The sequence below is a fragment of the Oncorhynchus clarkii genome, chromosome 15 (genome assembly GCF_045791955.1).
Source record: "Oncorhynchus clarkii lewisi isolate Uvic-CL-2024 chromosome 15, UVic_Ocla_1.0, whole genome shotgun sequence".
In the NCBI taxonomy this organism is placed as follows: domain Eukaryota; kingdom Metazoa; phylum Chordata; class Actinopteri; order Salmoniformes; family Salmonidae; genus Oncorhynchus; species Oncorhynchus clarkii.
This window is the reverse complement of record NC_092161.1, coordinates 31,585,378-31,593,964: the sequence shown is the minus strand read 5'-3', so window position 1 is coordinate 31,593,964 and position 8,587 is coordinate 31,585,378. Positions and strand designations below refer to the sequence as shown.

The following is an 8,587-nucleotide window of genomic DNA, read 5'->3' as shown; positions in this document are numbered from 1 at the left end:
AGTCAGGAGATTTATTTAAGAGCCCATTACACAAGATTAACCGTGGAGGTACGCCTATAAATGGAACTGAGGAGCCTATTCGTGGAAGTCTTCCTAAAGCAGGCAGCACATCTCCCTAACAGACTAAACACTGTCTTGCTTTAAGTGCTCTGTCTGGCTAAGTGATGAATAGAACTTAAAGGGGAAAGAGTGGCTTCGTTTACAATGAATCCTGTAGGTGCTGATAATTGGGAGAAGGATGCTTAAACACTCTCATCACTTTAGTGCACAGTGGATATAATGGCTAGTACCCTACAGCCTATATTAAGCTCAACCTAAACGAGCCCAGGACAGGCACATGGGCGATGATGTGCCCAATCCATTCAGGGAAAGTATTAAATGGATGAAAAGTTGTCTGGAGGACATGCACCCTAACCAGCCAGTAGATACTAGTTCACTCCCAAGGTTTCTGTATTTTCCTTCCGCTGAGGAGAGTTTCTCCATGCCACAGTTATATACGGTTGCAAAATTCTGGTAACTTTCCCAAAATGTTCAGTCCCGAGTGGAAGATCAGCTGGGAATAAGCAAGAAATCTGGAATCCTTCATCTGGGATTGGTTTAAAACCTGGGAATTTTGGGAAGGTTACCACAATTTTGCAACTGTAGTCAAACAGGCGGCACAGACCTTAGATTCAACATGGTCTGTGACAGTCAAAGACTGCAAAAAAAGTTCTTAGTGAAATTGTTGGACTGGAATCAGTTAGCACTATAGATGTAGAGTGTTTTGGGGAAACCAAAATGGCACCCACCAGCCACTCTGCTGAAAGAACAGCACAGACCAGCCTTCGTTGTGTTTTCACTGGTGACCAGCGTGAACTGGCTTGCAAAGTGATATCTAAATCCTATTGGAATCCAGCTTGAGTAGGGACATCCAACAATTAGAACTTTCATTCACCCACAATCTGCATTCAGAATGACTGCCAGGGTTAGAAAGATTCATTAATGAGACTACCTAAACCATCGACAATAAACTTGAACAGCGATTTCAATAACGGGTGCAATAAGTCCAACTAAGAAATTGGATTCGTTTAGAAAAACGTATGCTATTTATCTTTGTGTAGCATGAGATTAATTCATTCATCAATCAATGTAAGCTACATGCAAAAACATAGATATTGAAACAAAACTGCAATAGAGAATGCTGGGATATATGATAATGTTGGGTGTGGTTTTTGGAGCTCCCCAGTGGCGCAGCACTCTAAGGCACTGCATCTCAGAGCAAGAGGTGTCACTACAGTCCCTGGTTTTTATCCAGGCTGTATCACATCTGGCCGTGATTGGGCGTCTACCACAAAATATAGCTTACATGTTGTTAACAGTATAAGTCAACCCAGTCTGTTTTGCCCTATACACTCATCGGTTTTGTTACTAAAGAGCTTTGGGCCAGTAACCAAAATGTTGCTGGATCAAATCCCCGAGCTGACAAGGTAAAAATCTGTTGTTCTGCCCCTGAGCAAGGCAGTTAACCCACGGTTCCCCGGGCACCGACGTGGATGACGATTAAGGCAGCCCCCCACACCTCTCTGACACATTTCAGTTGAAGGCAGTCAGTTGTACAACTGACTAGGTATCCCCCCTTTCCCCTAAGCATCCAACCCATCTATTGCTGTGTAACTGAATGTATAACTCTCTTGGGCTTTGAACTCACAACTTCTTGTTAGCTAATGACTTGACTTTCCAGCTACACTACCAGGTCTGTGGGCATGACAGAGATAGGCAACAGATTTAATGGCGAGAATACATTTCTGCACTTTGCTAAAAGTTGCCCATAAATCAAGTCGATAATTGTCAGATTATCTGACAACACCAACGTAAAAACAGCAGTGCTCAGGGACACTTGATGTAAAGTGTGCATAACTCCTTTGGGATTTGAACTTGCATGCTTTTGGGCAGTGCATTCATGTTTCAGCAGTGCCACCAGGTACATCTTTATTACCAACAACATACACTGAGTGTACAAAACATTAAGGACACCTGCTCTTTCCATGACATCAACTGACCTGGCGAATCCTGGTGAACGCTATGATCCCTTATTGGTGTCACTTGTTAAATCCACTTCAAGCCTTGAGACATGGATTGCGTATGTGTGCCATTCAGAGGGTGAATGAGCAAGACAATAGATCTAAGTGTCTCTGAAGCGGATAAGGTAGTAGGTGCCAGCGCACCGATTTGTGTCAAAAACTGCAATGCTGCTGGGTTTTTCCACGCTCAATCGTTTACAGTGTGTATCAAGAATGGTCCACCACCCAAAGGACATCCAGCCAACTTCACACAACTGTGGGAAGTATTGGAGTCAACATAGGCCTGCATCCCTGTGGAACACCGTCGACACCTTGTAGAGTCCATGTCCCGATGAATTGAGGCTTTTCTGAGGGCAAACGGGAGGTGCAACTCAATATTAGGAAGGTGTTCTTAATGTTTTGTACACTCAGTGAATATCCACACACTCAAAATTAGGGTACAGTTAGGGTACAGTGGTGAACCCCGGGGACCAAAAACATCAAAGGTACTTCAGAGATACACATAGGAACAGTTTATTTTATCGTACATGTGCGGATAATCTAGTATAATGGTACATTTTTCTTCCCAATACTTTGACAATAAGGTACAATTGTCACTGCACTTTGAAATGTAGATAGGGCTTGTTAGCATATTTGGGGGCCTGAACTGATAAATGTGTATTTGTGCCCACCATCAGTGGAAGTGTTGTACCAGTTTGTTTATTAATGGTTATGTCCTCAAAGGTTGAATATATCTTTTCACACAGTCAAATATCTTTGTAAGAGCATATGACATTAAAGAGCTGCACCTGAAAGATTATTGTGCATTTCACAGAATTTGGATACCTGGAAAATCCAATATCATGCATTACTGGCTACCGTGCTCTATATTTTCAAGTATACTGGTAGCTGCATCATGTTATGGGTATGCTTGTAGTTGTTAAGGACTGGTGAGTTTTTCAGGATAGAAAGCAACAGAATGGAGCTAAACGCAGGCAAAATCCTAAAGGAAAACCTGGTTCACTCTGGTTTCCACCAAACACTGGGAGATTAATTCCCCTTTCAGCAGGATAATAACCTAAAACACAAGGCCAAATATACACTGGTGTTGCTTACCAATAAGACAGGGAATGTTCCTGAGGGGCTGAGTTACCGTTTTGACTTAAATCTACTTGAAAATATATGGCAAGACCTGAAAATGGTTGTCTAGCAATAGACAACAACCAATTTGACAGAGCTTGAAGACTTTTTAAAATAATAATGGGCAAATGTTGCACAATCCAGGTATGGAAGCTCTTAGATACTTAGAAATCTATTTAATTTTGAATGCAGGCTGTAACACAACAAAATGTGGAATAAGTCAAGGGGTATGAATACTTTCTGATGGCACTGTAAATCAATATAACAAGGGGGGACACATGTGAGATTCGAACCCTTGCCAAAATCTGCAACAATTATGTGGACTAGGCTCTTTACACAGAGATAAATTATACCAGTATGGCAAATACACCTGATCGTTTCTTTGATGATACTTAGGTGTGATAAGGATACTTACATACATGAATAAGTGTTGGAACGCTTACAACTACTTCAATGATTTTAATTGGCTGATGCACTTGTGCCAGAATATAATCAGTGCCACCTGTTGAAGTTAGCATAGGGCTAAATTGTTCCATGTTATCTGATGGAACCAGCTACAATTTTAGCGTTTGGTCACATGCAAGTAAATTAATGCTTTTCATTGGCTGATATGCATTTTGTGCACGATAACCTATTTAAACCTGTACTGCGTAACAATGTGTATACAGGTGTTTTTGAAGACCCCTCTGGCAAGAATGCATTTTTTTTTTCTAGATTTGAACACCAAATACCTGAATCCCCAGCTCTCATTGGTAGTCGCCACTGGGATGACGTAGCGGCAACGTCTGCTCTTATACTTTGTGTCTGTGTTATCTAGTGGAAACCTAGTGTCGCAATTTTACTTTGTGGCTGTGGTAAATAGTGACAATGGGGACAGAGTAGGAAATTTGAGACTGTGGATGCCGATGCGATAACAGTTACGGACAAGATTGAAGATAACTCGATTCCATTTTAGCAACAGTGTCTTCAGAACTGGTAAAGAATCTTTATATATATACATATGTTATAATACTCACGTTGTCAGCCAGAAAGGTAGTTAATATTACCAATGTCAAGGTAGCAAGCTAGCTACATGGTTGATCATAGTTAACGTTACTGTGAATTTCCCTGCCTGGAACAAGATAGCAATATGATGATAGCTTTAGTACATTCGTTTTCACACTTGCGTAAAAAAACAGCTGTGTAAAATAATACGTTTGGACTATCATAGTTCTGCATTCATTGAAAATAACTCTTCTGCGTGAAAATCCTTATTGGCTAGACATAATAATCATGTCGTGAGCATTACAATACAATCCTAATGACAGTGTTGTGTAAGTTTCATGCTTTTTCTGTAGGATTCCAGTTTTGAAGAGCCGCATACCATGCAGGGGCACAGGCAGGGCTGCAGAAAGAACTGGACAGGAAGACCTTGAAAGGGCTGCCCGAATGCAAGAAGACAGGCTGTCAGAGATGAAGGTTAGTAAATAAAAATATTTCACCTGTGGTACGGTTTACCCGCTTCACAACATTCTAATCACATCGCATAATATTTGTCTGCATTCTGTCATTTCATGTAGATTTTTCCCCCTTATCATTACAGGCTAAATTACAAGAGCTGTCCTTTGAAGAAAGTGGAGATGTTCTGGAGCTGGCCGCTTCCCGTAGATCTGGAGCGATTTTTGACATCATGGAGTACCGGAGAGCTGTCCCAGGGACTCCGGACAACCTCGCTGGCACACCTGCATGAATTGCAGGGAGACCCCTGCACCTTACAACACACAACTGCTGCCTTTTCACCACTGCAATATACCATTTATGTGTTACTAATTATGTTTACATAACAGGTTAACACTTCCCACAACTACTCTGTACTTTATTCTTCATTTGGATCCCAATTAGGAAAAATACACCATTTAAAGTCTGTTTTTTTTTCTTGGTCTGGGTGGTATTAGTTCAGTACTTTATCAGAATGTTTCCCTTACTCTGTGTTTTTGTTATTTTGAGGAAAGTTTCATCGACTACCTTGTATTCTCCCTAATAAAACTATTTGGCCTGATTTGTTTAATCGGACTGACTTGTTTTGTATTGTATTTACACCAGGGTAGTCCATCCGTCTTTCTGGATATCTACCCGCCTGTATGACTGCTAATTTGAAGTGTAAACCGTCAAGAGCATAGATATCCAGGAGCAAATAACAGTTTAGTAAATAATGCTAAAATCATTCCAAAAGTACAATAATGATGACTATGCTTGATTTTTTTTTAAATGCACAAGTATTGTTTCTCACATCTTTGTTGCCCACACAAACTTCCCTTATTTATAATACAAACTCAGCAAAAACTCACCTTTTTCCGGACCCTGTCTTTCAAAGATAATTCGTAAATATCCAAATACCTTCACAGATCTTCATTGTAAAGGGTTTAAACACTGTTTCCTATGCTTGTTCATTGAACCATAAACAACTAATGAACATGCACCTGTGGAACGGTCGTTAAGACACTAACAGCTTACAGACGGTAGGCAATTCAAGTCACAGTTATGAAAACTTAGGACACTAAAGAGGCCTTTCTACTGACTCCGAAAAATACCAAAATAAAGATACCAGGGTCCCTGCTCATCTGTGTGAATGTGGCTTAGCCATGCTGCAAGGAGGCATGAGGACTGCAGATGTGGCCAGGGCAATAAATTGCAATGTCCATACTGTGAAACGCCTAAGACAACGCTACAGGGAGACAGGACGGACAGCTGATCGTCTTCGCAGAGACTGACCACGTGTAACAACACCTGCACAGGATCGGTACAGCCGAACATCACACCTGCGGGACAGGTACAGGATGGCAACAACAACTGCCCGAGTTACACCAGCAACGCACAATCCCTCCATCAGTGCTCAGACTGTCCGCAATAGGCTGAGAGAGGCTGGACTGAGGGCTTGTAATCCTGTTGTAAGGCAGGTCCTCACCAGACATCACCGGCAACAACGTCACCTATGGGCACAAACCCACCGTCGCTGGACCAGATAGGGCTGACAAAAAGTGCTCTTCACTGACAAGTCGCAGTTTTGTCTCACCAGGGGTGATGGTCGGATTTGTGTTTATAGTCGAAGGAATGAGCATTACACCGAGGCCTGTACTCTGGAGCGGGATCGATTTGAAGGTGGAGGGTCCCTCATGGTCTGGGGCGGTGTGTCGCAGCATCATCAGACTGAGCTTGTTGTCATTGCAGGCAATCTCAACGTTGTGCGTTACAGGGAAGACATCCTCCTCCCTCATGTGGTACCCTTCCTGCAGGCTCATCCTGACATGACCCTCCAGCATGACAATGCCACCAGCCATATTTCTCGTTCTGTGTGTGATTTCCTGCAGGACAGGAATGTCAGGGTTCTGCCATGGCCAGTGAAGAGCCCGGATCTCAATCCCATTGAGCACGTCTGGGACCTGTTGGATCGGTGGGTAAAGGCTAGGGCCATTTCCCCCAGAAATGTCCAGGAACTTGCAGGTGCCTTGGTGGAAGAGTGGGGTAACATCTCACAGCAAGAACTGACAAATCTTGTTCAGTCCATGAGGCTACACTGACTGTTACTTTTGATTTTGACCCCCCCTTTTTTTCAGGGACACATTAATCCATTCTGTTAGTCACATGTCTGTGGAACTTGTTCAGTGTATGTCTCAGTTGTTGAATCTTGTTATGTTCATACAAATATTTACACACGTTAAGTTTGCTGAAAATAAACACAGTTGACAGTGAGAGGACATTTCTTTTTTTGCTGAGTTTCTCTCAACAACATTTCTGAGTACTCTGTAGGTTTTTACACTTTCTGGGAACCAGCACGTCTGACAACAGGGAAAGCTCAGGTCCTTCCCAGCCCAAAGGTGTGTTTACTGCACCCTGTGTTGCGTGGCGACGTCTCCTCAAAATTGTAGCTACTCAGCCGTTGGTGGTGGCACTTCATGGGGTCTTGGGTCATCTGATCACAGGATCATTTTCCTTTGTTAGCCCCAGTCTCCTTTAGGTGAAAGAGAATCATATTTGGTTGTGGCGGCAGGGTAGCCTAGTGGTTAGAGCGTTGGACTAGTAACCGGAAGGTTGCGAGTTCAAACCCCCGAGCTGACAAGGTACAAATCTGTCGTTCTGCCCCTGAACAGGCAGTTAACCCACTGTTCCCAGGCCGTCATTGAAAATAAGAATTTGTTCTTAACTGACTTGCCTGGTTAAATAAAGGTAAAATAAATAAAAAAAAGTCTATGGAATTTCATTACTATCAGTCCAGAACTGTAGTGTTGACATCTGTTGAAAATATAACAGTGTATTGTAATGAGTTCTAATTCATACTTTAAAAAATACATTTTTATATCATACAAATCTTTTTCACAACCGAGAGGACAACTAACGCTTACATCTTTTTCTCTACGCGTGTCATCAATCAAGCCTCTGAGGACTGGAGTTGACCATCCCTGACCTAGATCAAGGTTTCTCAAACTCAGTCCTGGGGCCCGCCCTGGGTGCACGTTTTGGTTTTTTGCCCTAGTACTACCAACTCATCATCAAGTTTAGATTTTTTGAATCAGCTGTGTAGTGCTAGGGCAAAAATCAAACCGTGCACCCGGGAGGGGCCCACAGGGCTGAGCTTGGGGAAACCCTGCTAGAACAGAGATAAAAACAAGCTAGTTTTAGAATGTTGCGTTGTACAACAGCTGACTAAAGATTGGGGCATTCAGATCAAGAACGCGAGATGTGCAGTTTAGATTGTTGCTACGGTAGCAGTGATGCTTTACAATTCTGTGATGAAACGTTGAAACAAAGTTGCCACTTGTAGAAAACACGTGTCACGAAATACATAAACCAGAAACAGGGTACACGTTTTTGACTGAAATGTCAGCAAGCCAGGCTAGCTATGTACAGCAAAATAGCTAGCTAGCTCTCTGCTTGGCTAGCTGCTTCGCTGGACACAGAATGTTAGCGCACTGTTCTTTGAATGGCTAAAAGTCGCAAGACTTTGGCTACAGTTGACATGTTGAATCTTGAATACTCCAGCCAATGACATGAGGCGTTCTAAGACTGGACTGATCAGATCAAATAAACCATTGCATCTCATCATATGTATCTGAACTGGGCATTGTGGCTATGCAGTACACTTGTGTAAACTGAGGTAGCTAGCTAGACAATATGAGCATGGCTCTCAGACCACAGACATCAGAAATATAACACAAGGTCAAGTAACTTTATAAAGTGAGGTTGACTCCTAAGTAATCAGCTCCACGGCCATCATTATCATATTTTCCAGCATGTTCTATTGCAGTTACATATTTTGAATGGTTTGTTTTAATGTCTGTTTTTTGTATGAATCTTTTAATGTATCTTATGCGACACAAAGATTTTTTTTTAAAACATGTATTTTTCTAAAATAAGCCAATCTGTTAGATGGA

General features: G+C 42.2%; 1 long non-coding RNA gene across 1 annotated transcript; it reads left to right on the top strand.

Moving 5' to 3' along the window:
* Nucleotides 1–4,064: 4,064 nt before the first annotated feature.
* On the top strand, nt 4,065–5,048 carry LOC139366775 (uncharacterized). Its single transcript, XR_011626796.1, has 3 exons — nt 4,065–4,154; nt 4,517–4,637; nt 4,762–5,048. It is a non-coding gene; the product is annotated as an uncharacterized lncRNA (long non-coding RNA).
* Nucleotides 5,049–8,587: the final 3,539 nt, after the last annotated feature.